This window comes from Centruroides vittatus, unplaced genomic scaffold, assembly GCF_030686945.1.
Source record: "Centruroides vittatus isolate TY-2023 unplaced genomic scaffold, ASM3068694v2 contig_963, whole genome shotgun sequence".
Taxonomy (NCBI): Eukaryota; Metazoa; Arthropoda; class Arachnida; order Scorpiones; family Buthidae; genus Centruroides; species Centruroides vittatus.
The window spans coordinates 252,930-270,480 of NW_027122639.1; the positions used below are offsets into that span (position 1 = coordinate 252,930).

Below are 17,551 nucleotides of genomic sequence, written 5' to 3' on the forward strand. Positions count from 1 at the left end.
CTATCTGTATATTTATTTTAGTTAACTAAAATGAGTGTCGATGCTAAATTTAGTCGGTGTTAATTCTTCATTTTTGAGGGAAAAAAAACGTTATTTTTATTGATGACGAATATATTACTTTATTTAACAATTCAGGATTATTTAAATTGCAAATATGAATTTTTAAGACAGAATCGAAATACGTCGAGATGGCGCTACAAATTAATGACTGTTATTAATTTCATAAACAAACACATTAAATATTCTATTTTAAGTGTTATATTTAAATATATGTATTTTTGTTTTTCTTCATTGGTTGATTTTAATGTACGTAAAACTTAAAAAAAAACTTTTAAAAAATTAAAACGAAAACTAAAATATATTACTATTAATTTAATCTCCAGAGGGCAGCACAGAAACAATATTATCAAAGCAGTGGTGCCAACTTAGGGGTTTTATTTCCTCCTAAATAGGGGTACAAATACTGTAGTTTACTGGAAAATGTAGTTTACCCATATTGTTTAGTTGAGTTTCAGCGACGAGTAGGCGTTTTCAAGTCACACGTTAATTTTGCTCAACTGTGTCCACGCCACCGCATGAAAATTTGTGTTTCTCTGGATTGCGAAAAAACTATTTTTTTATATGCATTGCTCCTGAAGCAACTGTTTAGGGGAATTTGTTTCAGTATTTAGGATTAACACTATTATTTTAGGGGATTTTCAAAACAGAAGATTGGCAACAGTCTTGGTTATCATGCATTGTAGCTTCTAACGTTCTGGAAATTACTACCGGATTGCCCACTACGCATTTAAAATATTTGTAGGCGTCCCGAAATTGGAAAAAGAATGAAGCAATTTAACCGTTGCAATTGTATATCAATTTATAAATAATTATATAGATATAATCAGACATTATTAGTTTATGAAGTCGTAAAATTATGTAGAAGGGTCCGCAATCTTCTATGACTCGCAGGTGGCTAGGATGATTGACACAGATATATTGGGTACCTCTCATCACCTGGACGTCTCATTATGACTTTATCTGAATCCATGCATGGACAAGCATGGAAAAACGCCATTTTAGTTACCACAGAGCGGAGGATCAAAAATTTAAAGTAAAATAGATGTCATATAGCTTCCATAGTCTCTCCATAAATGCGCATTTACACGGAATTTGAATGAAAAAGACGATAAGAATAATACTGAGCGAGTGGGGGTATAGCTCAGTGGTAGAGCATTCGACTGCAGATCGAGAGGTCCACGGTTCAAATCCGTGTGCCCCCTTTCGTTTTAAATTTTTAAAAAGATTTTTTTCCTTTAATTATTGAATTCTCATGTACAGTATTTAAAAATAATATCGAGCGAGTGGGGGTAGAGCTCAGTGGTAGAGCATTCGACTGCAGATCGAGAGGTCCGTGGTTCAAATCCATGTGCCCCCTTTCGTTTTAAATTTTTAAAAAGATTTTTCTTCTTTAATTATTGAATTCTCATGTACAGTATTTAAAAATAATATCGAGCGAGTGGGGGTATAGCTCAGTGGTAGAGCATTCGACTGCAGATCGAGAGGTCCGTGGTTCAAATCCGTGTGCCCCCTTTCGTTTTAAATTTTTAAAAAGATTTTTCTTCTTCAATTATTGAATTCTCATGTACAGTATTTAAAAATAATATCGAGCGTGCGGGGGTATAGCTCAGTGGTAGAGCATTCGACTGCAGATCGAGAGGTCCGTGGTTCAAATCCGTGTGCCCCCTTTCGTTTTAAATTTTTAAAAAGATTTTTTTCCTTTAATTATTGAATTCTCATGTACAGTATTTAAAAATAATATCGAGCGAGTGGGGGTATAGCTCAGTGGTAGAGCATTCGACTGCAGATCGAGAGGTCCATGGTTCAAATCCGTGTGCCCCCTTTCGTTTTAAATTTTTAAAAATATTTTTTTCCTTTAATTATTGAATTCTCATGTACAGTATTTAAAAATAATATCGAGTGAGTGGGGGTAGAGCTCAGTGGTAGAGCATTCGACTGCAGATCGAGAGGTCCGTGGTTCAAATCCGTGTGCCCCCTTTCGTTTTAAATTTTTAAAAAGATTTTTCTTCTTTAATTATTGAATTCTCATGTACAGTATTTAAAAATAATATCGAGCGTGCGGGGGTATAGCTCAGTGGTAGAGCATTCGACTGCAGATCGAGAGGTCCGTGGTTCAAATCCATGTGCCCCCTTTCGTTTTAAATTTTTAAAAGATTTTTCTTCTTCAATTATTGAATTCTCATGTACAGTATTTAAAAATAATATCGAGCGTGCGGGGGTATAGCTCAGTGGTAGAGCATTCGACTGCAGATCGAGAGGTCCGTGGTTCAAATCCGTGTGCCCCCTTTCGTTTTAAATTTTTAAAAAGATTTTTTTCCTTTAATTATTGAATTCTCATGTACAGTATTTAAAAATAATATCGAGCGAGTGGGGGTATAGCTCAGTGGTAGAGCATTCGACTGCAGATCGAGAGGTCCATGGTTCAAATCCGTGTGCCCAGGGCAGCTCCTAGGGCCGGGCTACTGGGGCAACCGCCCCGAGCCCTGCGCTTAAGAGGATGCGGAATAATGCTTTATAATTGAAATGTAACAACTAGTATTTCAACATAAAACTTAATTTTAAAGTGTAATTGTGAGGTTAGGAGCGGTCAGATGGGGACATCGGGGACGATGTCAGCTGTCAGGATAGCCGAATGTGGGGTTTAGACGAGTAACATTCCTAAATCGTTAAGACAATAAATTTACAAGGGGGTTGCGACGGAGACGAGATATAGAGAGAGGGACGAGTAACGGAAGAAGTGAGGCAAGACAACAGTTGGTGACGGCGCGAAAGGAGAAAAGGACGAAAAGACATTACGAAGACGATAACATTATCGTTCTATCAAGACGGTTAAGAACGCTGGAAGATTATTGTTACTTCTAGTTCTATATGTCTATCATTATTCCTACACATATTGTAAGCTAATAAATGTTTTAATTGAACAAATTTGTGGTACTTTTTATAATTTACTGTTAAGTTCGATATGCAATTAAACAGAATTGTATCACGTGTCAGGTGTGTTTATGTTATCTAGCGTTAATGTACAGTCCACAGCTCTGTCACACGTGTCAGGTGTGTTATGTAACTGTACACTTAGGAATTCGGGGTAAGATCTTCCCGCCTAGAGAGGGAGAAATTGTGCATTTCGTTTGGTGTTTACGGTCAGTGTTGACCAGCGTGTAGCTGTGTGGCCAATAAAGAACCGGTGTTGTGATTATTAAATTAATTGTCGGGTGCCTGAGTGTTGTTCGTTTGTGGAGTGCCGGAGTGTTACTCGCTAGTGGAGAAATTAAAGTTCAAATTTGTTGTTGTTGTGTTATAAGGAATCTGTGTACTGTTTTAGACCGTGAATACGGGAACATTTTAAAAACATTTTACATTTACTAAGGTGTTTTAATTTAAGCACCGTAAGGTGTTCAGCATTCCGTTACCGTAAAACAACAGAGAGAAGCATCGTTATAGTGTTAATAACTTTAAAACTTGGGATTGGAACTTTAATGACACAAGCAAAGCCGGATTTACATAAGGACATTTGGGGCCGGTGCCCAGGGCCCCCGCAAAACTATGTTTAAACATAATTTTTTTTTTCCTATTACTGCGATAGCCTAGTGTGGCCTAATTACGAGGGCCACATGGCAAAGAAAACCAAACCCGGGAATAAACCTATGAAACATCGGAAAATTTCGGGAAAAAATTTGACATAGGTATTTTTCAATTAAATTAAAATAATTAGTTTTACACAATAAAATATATGTATGTTTACAATAACCTTATTTTTAAAATGAAATTTACAACTTCCTAGTTGAAATCTAGTTGAAAGTACAGTATTTTGTGTAAATTTTCTAAATCATCAAATTTGCCTACTCTTAAAGGGGGGCCCCACCGAATTTGTGCCCAGGACCTCTGGATTGGTAAATCCGGCTCTAGACACAAGTAAGTTTTTCAAATTTTCCAATTATTATATTATATTTGACAAGACTATGTCTTGTTTATTATAAAATCGAACTGCCGGCCTGTGTTACCAGCTGAGAGGTATGGAGAATATATATGTCAGGAGTTGCAATTTGGCTCAGTTTGGCCTGGATCAGTTTCTCAGTTAATTTTTACCGGCAGAACAAAAACGCAGAACACGTGGTCGGAGGTCAACGTGGACATCACGGACAATGTAGGACGCAATCCAGACCAATTTCTCCTAGCAGCGAAACTTGCCGCGTACAGATTGTAGCCACGCCACTAAAGACGTTATATTAAAGTTTTCGTTACATCCGACGACGTTATAATAGGGATTAAGCTGTATATTGTTTGTGCAAAATAAAAAAATAATTTCTGACGATACAATCGAAATAGCCACAATTATTTTTTCAAAAACGGGAAATTTTCGTTAGGCATCGACAAAAATTCAACCCGGGCCAACACGCAACGGAGAGAAATTTCGACATTGGATAGGTTAATAGGTCGTGGCCGGTGAAGTTAAAACGATCGCGCTCAAAACCAGCGATACCAAAGAAGATCGGAGAATGAGAACGAGACTACCTTGAGCATCAAAGTGATTCCGCTTAGTAGTGAGTCTCCGAGACATAGTCTTGTCCCAAATACGGTTTTTCCGTTTTACTTGTTTAATTTCTATTTTTCTATTCATTTTTTATTTCAAGTTTTATTTTCTATTTTTTTTTTTTTCTATGATTTAGATCATTAGCAATGAGTACGAGTAGAGATTGTGATAAAAATAGAAATTATTTAAGTGGTAACCAGAAAAGAAAACGTGCCGAAAATAAAAAAGATTTAGAAAGTCGTCAAAAAGATAGTCTTTTAAAATATTTTAAAACTGATAACGAAGAAAACGATCTGGCTATAGCTAGCACTAGTGTACAAAATAAAGAGTTACAAACTACATACAAAGAATTACCTTCATTATTGAATGAAGATGGAGCTATAAATGATGAAGGTCAAGAAGATTTTTTTCTTAGCGCAAACAAGAAAACTAAAGAATTATCAACTATATTGGAAGACGTTCCTGGAACATTGCCATCATACCCTTCTGAGAAAATTATATTATTACAAGTAGAGCATCGATTATCCGACCCCCGATTAACCGACCGCGTTCTAGTCGGCAAATTCAAATGTCTGCTAGTGATGTGGCGCTACAATATTTGGTCATGTCTTGGCTACTTTAATATTATTTTTGTTAAATTTTTGCATGTTTTAGCTGGCAGCACTGGCTCGACCATGAAAGGGAGGCTAGTATTTAAACCAGGCCTAATACACTATACTAATAATGTATTTTTTCATACTTTTCGGTTATCCGACCAACCCCAGTCCCCAATTAAGTCGGATAAATGATGCTCTACTGTATTAATTAATAAAAGCATTGTTCAAGTAACAAATTACGATTTTCTCATAGATGAACGAGGTAGAAAATTTAATGTATCTTATTACACAAAAGTACATTTAAATGGAGAAAAATGTTACAGAAACTGGCTTCTCTATTCAAAATTCAAAAGATAAGGTATTTGTTTTTACTGCTATTTATGTCCTAACCAATTGTCAAGATCATCTTTAGCATTAGTAAATGAAGGTGTTTCTGACTGGAAGCACCTTGGAACTCGCTTAAATGAACATGAATTATCGTTGCCACACAGAAAATCACTTAAAGATTTTATGGAGCTAAAAAATAGGTTGCAAAAAGATCAAACAATTGACGATTTTCATCAAAAACAATTAAATTCAGATGCAGAACATTGGCGTGAAGTTCTTAGAAGGATTATATTTTGTGTGCAATATTTAGCTAAAAACAACGATGCACTTCGTGGAACGAATCAGACAATTTTTACAAAAAATAATGGTAAATTTTTAGGTTTAATTGAATTAATTTCAAAATTCGATGCAAGAATGGCAGAACATATAAAACGTATCAAAGATAAAGAAACAAACGATCATTGTTTAGGTTGGAAAATTCAAAATGAGATAATTAATCTGTTGGCAAACAAAGTTAAAAATGAAATAATAAAAAAATTAAAAAAAGTAAATATTATGCAGTACAGTTAGACTTTACTACCGATAAAAGTCGTATTGAACAATTGACTCTCATTGTTCGAATTGTAGAAATGACTGACGAACAAGAACGATATGAAGTTGAAATTAATGATTTTTTTATTGGTTTTTCTCCTATGCCAAAAAGTACAGGGTTTGATTTATCAGAGGAATTATGTAATCAACTTAAAACTTTTAAATATTTCTTTGAACGATTGCCGTGGACAAGCTTATGACAATGGGGCTAACATGGTAGGCAAGAGAAAAAGCGCGCAAGCAAGAATTTTGGAAAAAAATCCGACAGCATTTTTTGTGTCGTGTTCTGCGCACAATTTAAATTTATTAATAGGTGATATGGCTTCCTCGGTTCCTATGGCTATGACATTTTTTGGAACACTTTCAAGTCTGTATACACTATTTTCTACGTCTGCTCACAGGTGGGCTATTTTCATGAAACATTTAATAAATTCAACTCTAAAACCATTATCAGATACACGTTGGGAATGCCGAATAAATTCTGTGAAGACAGTTAGATTTGATTTAGACAAAATTATAACAGCATTAGAAGAATTAAATGACGTGACAGAGGATTTTAGTGTGAAAAGTGAAACAGATTCCTTACTTGAGCATGCAATTAATTTTGAATTTGTTTTATCTACAGTTATTTGGTACGAATTATTATTGACAGTCAATACAGTAAGTAAAACTGAACAAAAACCTAATTGTAATTTAAGTTTAGTAATTAAGCTTTTAAAACGGTTGATGGATTTAAAAAAAAAAATTTAGAGAGAATGGTCCGATTTCAACAGCATCGCCAGAACGAAGATTTTCTCAATTAAAACTAATTAAAAATTATATTCCGACAACAATTTCACAGGAACGATTAACAAATCGGACATTTTTATCTATTGAGCACGAAATATGTGAAAAATTAAATTACGATGATTTAATAAAAGATTTTAATGAAATAAAAGCCCGCAAAATTAATATTGCATAAAATAGTGCGAAAGGGTCATTAAAAAAATTAAGATAAAAATAAATAAAAACAAACTTATAAATTTTTGTTTTATAATTTCCGCAACTTTGATTAAATAAATTTTTGAACAGTTAACGTTAATTATTTTACTTATTAGTGCATTTTTTTTATTAATACTTAGTTTATTTTTAGAAAGGGTCCCACAATTTCAGATTTGCCCCGGGCGCCGCGTAAGCTAAGGGCGGCCCTGCGTGTGCCCCCTTTCGTTTTAAATTTTTAAAAATATTTTTTTCTTTAATTATTGAATTCTCATGTACAGTATTTAAAAATAATATCGAGCGAGTGGGGGTATAGCTCGGGTATAGCTCAGTGGTAGAGCATTTGACTGCAGATCGAGAGGTCTTCGGTTTAAATCCGTGTGCCCCCTTTCGTTTTAAATTTTTTATTTTTACGTAATTTGATGGAAAAAATGCAATTAATAAACGTAGCATATTTCAACTCGACTGTAAATTATCTCACGTTTCACTGATCGTCATCTGGTTTGTTCGTAAATAGGGAAGAAACATGACTCATTCACGTGAAGTTAGTAGAAATTTAATGCTACTGCAAAAAAATTTGTTAATAGACCTCTCGTTACCCCTACTGCGAGATACAATAAACGTTGTTTTATGACTCTATTGATAAATGCTTTTTTTCTGGGTTATAACTCGACTAATTAATAAACGTTTCATTTCGTTTTACTTAAAAGAATGTTGTCTTAAAGATTTAACAGTTGGCTTTGTTAGATTTTTAAACATAAATTTTATTTTTAATTTTTTTATGTGATTCAGTCGTGTGGTAGGCAGAATTCGATCACCTGATATTAAAAATTAACATCGCTCAAAATATTATAGAAACCATCAAAATTCTTTGTTGATAGTTTAGACATAAATATTTTCTTTGTATGAAATGAAGCAATAAAAAAAAATAATGGGTTGACCATAAAAATTTGGCAATTTACGAAGTGTTGTCAATTCTGTAATTTGTTTTCTTAACTTTTCCATATTTTTTATTTTTAGATATATAGTGCATTCATTATATACGGTATTCAACATAATGCTGGAAATTCGAGAAATTTGGTGTGGATCAACGTCCACGTGAATTCAATTACACCTGTCAATACTACTGGTTACTGTTAAAACATGAATATCTACGTTACCCAAATTATCACACGAGCAGAATACATATTCATGCGTCACTATTCATTTAATTTCATTAGATTAAGAAGTACTTCAACGCAACGTTTATTCGTATAAATTTCTGCTGTGAAGTTTGACATCAGCATTCCGAGCAGCCTTAGTTACTCACCACTTAATGGAAAATGTTTACTTAATCATACCACCATGATCTTTCTCAAATTAATACAATACATTTTATGTTTCTGTTTTTACCTAAATAAAGCAATAGATTCAACACATTTATTGCTTTGTGTTTTAGCGTAATTGACAATAAAAATGTTTGAAAAAATTGTACTTTTAAGTACAATTTTTTCAAACAACAGAAATTTTCCGACAGAAATTTGAAGTGTTTTTTAAAACACTTCAAATTTCTGTCGGGTGTTCTTAGTCTGTGGTAAAAATTTTCTTTAGAACTTCGAGAAAATTTTCACACGTTAAGCCACAAAGCCACGTCAAGGCGACACCCATTTTGTGGTAGTTTTTTGATTTCCAGAAACTGACCCCGATTGCTCGACAGAATAACAATCGAGGAATAAAACTGGACATTCGTTGCTATTCAACTCATTCGGTAAACTAAAATACACTACGAAAATTTAATTTTTATGCCATTTTCCTCAAACTTTCCTATTGAAGAACATGAAGTTTAAATACAGATTTTTCATTTACAAATAAATATAGCAACGAATAAAAAATTATGTTCAAAATATAAATAACCACAAATTATAAAAATTGCATATAAAACATATACTAAAAACTTATTATATTGTAACAAAGACGCTGTTGCTTAAGCCTTTTGCAACCAATTTTTGTGTAGTGAAACTGTTTTGATACAGAAAAATAAATCAGAACGAAAAATATTACGATATTTATTAGGTATCAATTGAATAAAAAAAAATATATTTTTAAAAAAGAAATAAGCTTGTGTATCAATCAAATGTTTCATGTAATCATAGCGCAAAATATTTAAAATACATGTTATCTACCTATTATGAGAATATTTTTAAGAGAGAAATAAGCTTGTGTATCGGTCAAATGTCTCATGTAATCATAGCGCCAAATATTTAAGATACATGTTATCTACCTATTATGAGAATATTTTAAAAAAAGAAATAAGCTTGTGTATCGGTCAAATGTCTCATGTAATCGTAGCGCCAAATATTTAAGATACATGTTATCTACCAATTATGAGAATATTTTAAAAAGAGAAATAAGCTTGTGTATCGGTCAAATGTCTCATGTAATCATAGCGCCAAATATTTAAGATACATGTTATCTACCTATTATGAGAATATTTTTAAAAGAGAAATAAGCTTGTGTATCGGTCAAATGTCTCATGTAATCATAGCGCCAAATATTTAAGATACATGTTATCTACCAATTATGAGAATATTTTAAGAAAAGAAATAAGCTTGTGTATCGGTCAAATGTCTCATGTAATCATAGCGCCAAATATTTAAGATACATGTTATCTACCTATTATGAGAATATTTTTAAAAGAGAAATAAGCTTGTGTATCGGTCAAATGTCTCATGTAATCATAGCGCCAAATATTTAAGATACATGTTATCTACCTATTATGAGAATATTTTTAAAAGAGAAATAAGCTTGTGTATCGGTCAAATGTCTCATGTAATCATAGCGCCAAATATTTAAGATACATGTTATCTACCTATTATGAGAATATTTTTAAAAGAGAAATAAGCTTGTGTATCGGTCAAATGTCTCATGTAATCATAGCGCCAAATATTTAAGATACATGTTATCTACCAATTATGAGACTATTTTTAAAAGAGAAATAAGCTTGTGTATCGGTGAAATGGTTCCTGTAATCATAGCGCCAAATATTTAAGATATATGTTATGTATTAATATAGTTGTTAAAAAGTATATCGAGTGAATGTTATATGAAATTAGAATATTAAAGATTACTAAAATTCCAGCTTATATATCAATTAGAATTAGAAAGAACCCGGTTATTACTTATTGAAATCATTAAATTAAATATTATGATATTAAATTAAAAGAAGGTGTAAAAATCATGCTACTTATCGTGATTTTACTGTCTGGTGTCGGGAAGAAAATTGTTCAAGTTAAATTTTAATTTGAAAGTCCATACCTGAAAGTAATATTTTTGTAAAAATTTGAAAAAAGTTTAATTAATAAGAGGAAAGATGAGAACTTACCTAATTGATTCTGCTTATATTATAAATCATTTGATGACACTGACCCTGGCGATAGTGTTGTTTAACTGTTTTATTCAATTTCGGCACTGAAATTAGATTTAACTGAATAAAACATTGCTTATTCATTGTTACGGAAGACGCTTTCTTTTGTTTTTTGTACTTCGTATTGTTAATCAAACACGAAATATAGCTTAGAAATCTTGGAATTAAAGTACTTTGCGTAGAAAATTATAATGTACATAAAATATATTAAAAAAACTAAGATTATTTATTGAACTGATTCCTGTTCAAACTATTGCACATTTACCGCATTTTCATTTTAATAATTTGAGAGTTATTATCAGAATTTGAACGAAAATAAGCTCGAATATAACAAAAATCTGTATATAAATCAATCTCGCTAATTCAGCAATAATTTGTATAATTATCTAAACTTGACCCGAAACATCGACCCGAATATGTTTCGGGTCGATGTTCTATTAGAATTTATACTCAATATTAATTATATAAACAAAAACAAAGGATTACTTACTTCCGTGAGACCTTCCGAAACGGAATTCAGCTGAAAAGTCTCTAAAAAGAAACAATAATAGAAATCATCTAAAAACAATATGGAAAAGAACAATTGTAAATTATTGTTCGTTGAGTATTACGTCGCATCACGCGCGTCACTTATTACCTCGAAATTTCTACGATAAACCATTTAAGTCATTACCACAAATATTTAATAAGCTTTTAATTTCGTGTAATTCAGATACCAGGGATTATCTGCGCGTGACATTTCAATCATGTTTACAGTTCGTAACGTCGTAAGGAATAGCGTAACGATAATTTTACGTCTTTTCTGTTAAAAATTTGTAGGAAATGCACCGGTCAAAGGCAAAAGCGTAATTTTGTTTCAGAATGTTACCGAAAACGAAAAAAAATTGTCGTCGTCGGACTGTTCAGAGTTCGAAAGTTTTCGGAAAATACGTCACACCGTGATTAAGGTTTGGAAATAGTAGTGTGATCGAATGTCGTTCTGCAACACACGTCGTGGTACACATATTGTCCGATAGAAAGCATAAAGAGATTGTAATTGAAAGATAGTAATAAATTTGCGAGAAAATGTCAGTGTGAGTGGTGAATTCGTGGAAAATCATGTGCTTTATAGAAAATTACAAAAATATCTATGAAATTTTGTTTCAAATATACGTTACGTAGTTATATTATTGATCAAAATTGTAAAAAGCAAGGCCGTAACAATTTTCCCCTTCAATCCAGGGGCCAGGCAGTTTTTGAGACCCACAATCGGAAGACATTTTTATGTTCGTTGCACTTGAATAACTTATGTTTATTAGAAGAAATTGCGTAGGTTACATAAAAATTAACGAACCGACTTCACTACATTGATTCAGAGTAGCAGTTCCCATACTTTCTTTATATGCATGCCCCGTGGCAGCCATTTCCTTAAGTATTTTTCCATTTCGCATTTTTCTAGTTGTATTTCGTATTATCGACAAACGGGAGTGCCTTAGTCAATTATGTAGCAGTGTACAATTAAATGTAAAAAACATTTTTGTTAAAGCGAAAATTTTTGCAGGAAAAACATAGATAAATGTGATAAAATTATAATTACATTTTATTTAAGACTGAGCACCCAATGACATAGCGTGGTCAATGTAGCACCGGAATACAATACATTAGCTACTATTTATTTATTTTTTTTTTCGCGTACTCTTAAACCATTCAATGCGTACCCCTAACTCTCACTTCCCTTCTCAACAGACGATCAATTGGCAGAAAAATAGAAATATTTTCTGATAATTTCGAATTGCCAGTTAACAGGAAACCTATTTATTGAGTATGGATGTTTGAATTTTAATTGCGTTTTATTAACTTTTTTAAGTTTACGTGATCGGCAGTTTCATGCGCAATGGCCAAAATGCCCAAATGATTATGATGATTTTGCGTGGTAGTGGAACGTAAAAAGTTTTTAATTAAATTTTTATTTATAGAAGTCTTTTCCCCCACTAGCTAGTTATTGGTATAATCGGCAATATTCTTAAGGTGACACTAAGGTTTGGGACAAAATTTAACATTGTTGCTTATCTTTCCTTTTTGCCCAAAAGCCCTCTTTTATGGTTGTTTTCTTCGGAATTAAGGAATGCAAATATTTTCTTAGCTTTCAGGCAAAAATAATAAATACGAAATGTAATTGTATCCATAGAAAAAAATCGACAAATATAAATTTCGATTAACTAAGTATTTAACTTATAAATATTTTGTCACATTCACGACCAAAATGTCGCCTTTAGATCTGCCGCCCAAAACAAATGTCGGGGTTGTCCGCGCCTAGAGTGGGCCCTGTATAGATATTTTAAAATTATATTATTTTTTTGTAAGAATTAATTTTTAAAATTTTTTGCCAATAGATGATGCTACGTGTATAGCCAGCAATTAAATGTAGACAGAAATTAATTGATATATATGTTGCAGGGATATGATAAAAGTGGGGATTTGATCAATTCACTGAAGATGTTAAAATGACAATTCTATAGTGTCATTTCCCTAAAAAAAAATAAGTGATTTGATCAAATCTCTTAACTGGTTTCGTGAAATGACAAAAAACGAATCAACAAATTAAGAAGTACTTATAAGAAAAGATAGAGATTTATTTACGCCAAGTTTATTTATTTTTATTGAAACACATTGTAGATTTGTGGCACCTGGAGTTACAGAGGACGTTATTTTTTTACAGGCACATCTATTTGTTTTGCAGTGTATCTTGGATTTTTCACAGGAACATTTCTTAAACCCTTGATCTCCGAATAAAGATAATTTTCCAGCAATTTCTCGCAAACTTAGCTTTATCGGTGTGACGGTTTCGGTAAATGTGGTTGTAGCTATTTGAAGAGCGTTTCTAGAGAGCCAATTTTTTATAATGCCAGCTGAAATATCAATTTGGTATAAACCATTTTTTATCTAATACTATCCCCGTAATATTATTTCCATCTAATGGACCTCTATCTACCTTAGGTACTGTACAGTATTTAAAAATAATATCGAGCGAGTGGGGGTATAGCTCAGTGGTAGAGCATTCGACTGCAGATCGAGAGGGCCACGGTTCAAATCCGCGTGCTCCTTTTCGTTTTAAATTTTTAAAAAAATTTTTTTCTTTTAATTATTGAATTCTCATGTGCAGTATTTAAAAATAATACAGTGGAAGTGGGGGTATTCGGCCTCAACCTCGCTAGTATCAAATCAAAATTTATATTTATTCTAGAGTATTAATTAATAAGGAAAATTGCAAAAGTGAGTACTCTTATGGGACCTTACTCTACTCATCGTGCGTTCGTCTAGATCCACAATGGAGAGACCAATTGGTGAAAAATATCCGAGACAGACTGCCCATGAAAAATATCTGGGGTTACTCTCCTGGATCAATCTCGAGTCCTCTAGTGAGGTACGCTGATAGCCTGCCGCCTCGACTATCCCACCAGCTTTGATGACCACTAGTAATATTGATTCGTTGGCACATAATATGCGCATTTAAATTGATCTTTTATTTGGGATCTTTTATTGTAATAGAAATTTGAAAGGGAGTCACGATGTATGAAACTTAGAAAGAGTTCACAAACATTTTGTAAGTAGTCAATGTCCGATCGTCATTTTATGTGCGTTATTTTTAGTTAGTTATTTTTTTTCGGGGGTCTTTTTATTTAAGGACAAACTTCTAAACCCTCATGTGAAAAAAAAATTCAAAAAGCAGATACAACTTTATCTGTGGCTGTCCCGTAACACGAACCAATGTAAATTAGCTCAGTGCAGTTCCGCACAGCTCTTCGAATAAAAGACGGATCGTCCACTACCGCGTGTGGTGAAATTCCTAACGATGACATGTCAACGAAAAGTGATTAAGCGGAAGCAACGTATACCGTGGTTGAGTATTTCTTTTGGGGTGGAGATTGGATCTTAGCTTGTACAGTAGAGATTAGTTTATCCGAATCAATTGGGGACTGGGGTTGTTCGGATAACTGATTTTTCAGATAACCGATTATGTACGAAAAAATATATCAACCTGTCCTATGTTGAAATTTTTCTCCGTTGCGTGTCGCTTCGTGTTGAATTTTTCTCAGTCGCGTGTCGCTTCGGATTGAATTTTCGTCGATTTTAAACCTAACGAAAATTTTTATAATAATAATCGAGGCTATTGTATCGTTAAAAATTATTTTTTTATTTTGTACAAACAAAATAAATATATTAAAAAATATAAAAACATAAAAATTATACTTTAGAAGTAAATCTAGTATCAAAAAAGTTTGATTCAGCACGACACAGTCCTACTGGAAAGCGATCGGATAAGGACTCTCTACTGTATTATTATAAGAAATAAGACTCATTTGTTTAATTGTTTACTCCTTGTTTTTTTTATTACTTCACTAGTTGACATTTTTGAAAATTATATTAACTTTGATATTGTGGCCGCCAGCGCCAGAGATCCCGAACACTGCCTGGCAACACTTGCCAACGAGAGTTGGCTGGCAACGTAAAAAAAAGAGGCGCGAAAGTTCGCGGGTTTTTGCCTGGATGTTGGCCGAGGATGTCGGTGACAGTTCTCACCTTTTTAATAAAGTTTTTTGTTACTGTTCGTGTTTGTCTGCTTAGTTCTAAAGATCAGTAGGATCGAATGACAAAATATAATTAATCATTTGTTGTTATTGTTTACCCTATAAAATATCTATTGTTGATTTCTTTATTTAAGTGTTTTGAATTTATATATTTCTTTTGGTTACCACAAAGTCTCGGCCTGGTACTTTTAATTAAATTTGAACCCTAACTTGTGTGACCCCGCCTTGTTGCGTCACGCGGTGAGTTACAATGTTTCTTATCAAAAAGAAAAAAAAAAAAAAGGTTTAAAAATACAGCGTTTAACGAGAAAAATAATTCTTTAAGATGGAAGAATCTTGAATATTTATATAGCGATGTGTTAAAGGTTGAAGAAATACCTTGGTGCGTTTCCGGCAGAAAGTAAACTAATTGCCCACCCTAAGTAATTACACTCATGAAAAACAGCAATATTCTAAAGGTAAGTATTGTTAATCCACGATTAATTTGTTAATAATTAAAACTCCAAAATAATAAAACAAAAACAATTTAAAGTACTGTACCTCCAATTAAGAAGGCAGAGAATATTAAATTCCCAATATAGAGACACACCTAAAATTTAACCCAAAAACAATTACATATTTATATAGCATGTGCATTAAAAAACAATAAATAAATAACACAAAAATGTGACATTGCCGTATGTATGTCTGTCTTCTACAGGTGCATTGCGATTTCGATATCCGCTCTTCCCTTCTGTACAGCATGTGTGTATCTGCCTTTATATTGTGATGGCATGCAATACTGTAAATCAAGTGATCACACCTAGTTGATTATGGTAACGTCTCCCATTCCTTCTACAGAACATGGATAAGTTCTGGGATATATACTCTGGTGACGAATTTCGTTCAATGTGTCATTCAAGTGTGTCCCCAGGAGCGGATCTTCATAGGGACTAATAGGGCTTAATCCCTGGGCCCCCAAGTGTCATTGGCCCACAGAAATTGAATTATCATAAATTTTTAATACTTTTTCATTAACAATGAGCACTTATAGTAAAAAATAGTTAATATTAATAATGATAATTTATAGTATTATTTGTATTAATAAAAAATGGAGCCCATTGGACTTCAATAAGCCCTAGACCCCGAAAAACCTAGATCTGCCTCTGAGTGTCTCATTAATGTTTATTGGGATTCAAGTGCAGGGAAGAAACAATTCAGCGTGGTCAATCCATTCGATAAAAAGCAAGTACTAGCGTACCCAATGCCTCTGTTCTGTACGTATGGGCATTATCATTTAATTAAGAAAACGAATTATTTGTCCATATCGCGGAACAATCGATCTTGGCATAGTGACGTTTTTACTATAGTATCTACCGGTTACAGTTCTTTGTCAAATACTTATAGTTCAATATATGGATTGACGGTTTTTTTTTTTTCTTTAACTCTTTCCGCCCTGTGGGCACTAAGAGGGCCTCTTTTAGTAGGCCCATTATGGGTTCGGCCAGGCCCACAATGGGGCGACCGGGTGGTGAGGGACGGGGCCCGACATATCCGAACGGACCACCCCCCGAAAAATTCTTGGGGATTATTCGACCCGTTCGGATTCGATCCCGGGTCCCCCAGAGCGGTAGGCTGCCACCTTTACCGCTCGGCCATCCGGCCGTTGGATTGACGGTTGGTGGCAGTCTACCGCTCTGGGGACCCGGAATCGAAAAAATTCAGGAATTTGTCTGGGGTGATCCGTTCAGCTATATTGAGCCCCGCCTCTTATCACTCGACCACCTCGTTGTGAGCCTGACCAAATCCACAATCGGCTTGCAAAAACGTTTCCTCGGTGCGCTCGCAGCAAAGAAAGAGAAGAAAACAAACAAATCATAAATCTAGTAATGGATTTTTGTTTGTTTAAAAATAAAAATCTCTTGGCGCTTTTCTCGTTATTTATCGCATCATATTAGTCCTAATAGCAACTTTTGTAATACGATATTTCTCTTCAAAGTTTTTCCACGTAGTAATAAGAGTGTTTCCTTTTTCTGTTGATTCTTTGTTTTACCTTTTGATTTTTTTTAAAATCTTTAAATGAAATTTCGAATAACGATACTTTAATTATTTAATTGTGCTTTAGCATATTAATATTTCTATAATTTTTTAACTAAATGAAATTAAAGTATTTGTTTCAATCACCTTATATTTAAAACCATATAATAGTAATATGGAAGGAACATTCCTACAGTGATTCGATCAAATAATAAAATAAAAGAATCCAGAATAAGGCAGTAATTTGTAATTTTCAAGCACTGTCGACGGAATTAAAATAAAAAAGAAATAAAAATCAAAGAACAATTATTTAAGCAACAACTTTGTATTCTGATAATTACAATCCTGACATTTGTCATTTTCTTTTCTTCTTTTAATACTTTTTTTTTAATATACAAAAGAATAAGTTTTCAAAAGAAAAATCAATATCGATATTTAGATCGATATCGATTGCTTACCTATAACCAAATATAGAATATTT

General features: G+C 33.2%; 1 non-coding gene across 1 annotated transcript; it reads left to right on the top strand.

The window, feature by feature from the left end:
• Positions 1-1,190: 1,190 nt before the first annotated feature.
• Positions 1,191-1,262, top strand: TRNAC-GCA (transfer RNA cysteine (anticodon GCA)). The gene has a single exon. It is a non-coding gene; the product is annotated as a tRNA-Cys (tRNA).
• Positions 1,263-17,551: the final 16,289 nt, after the last annotated feature.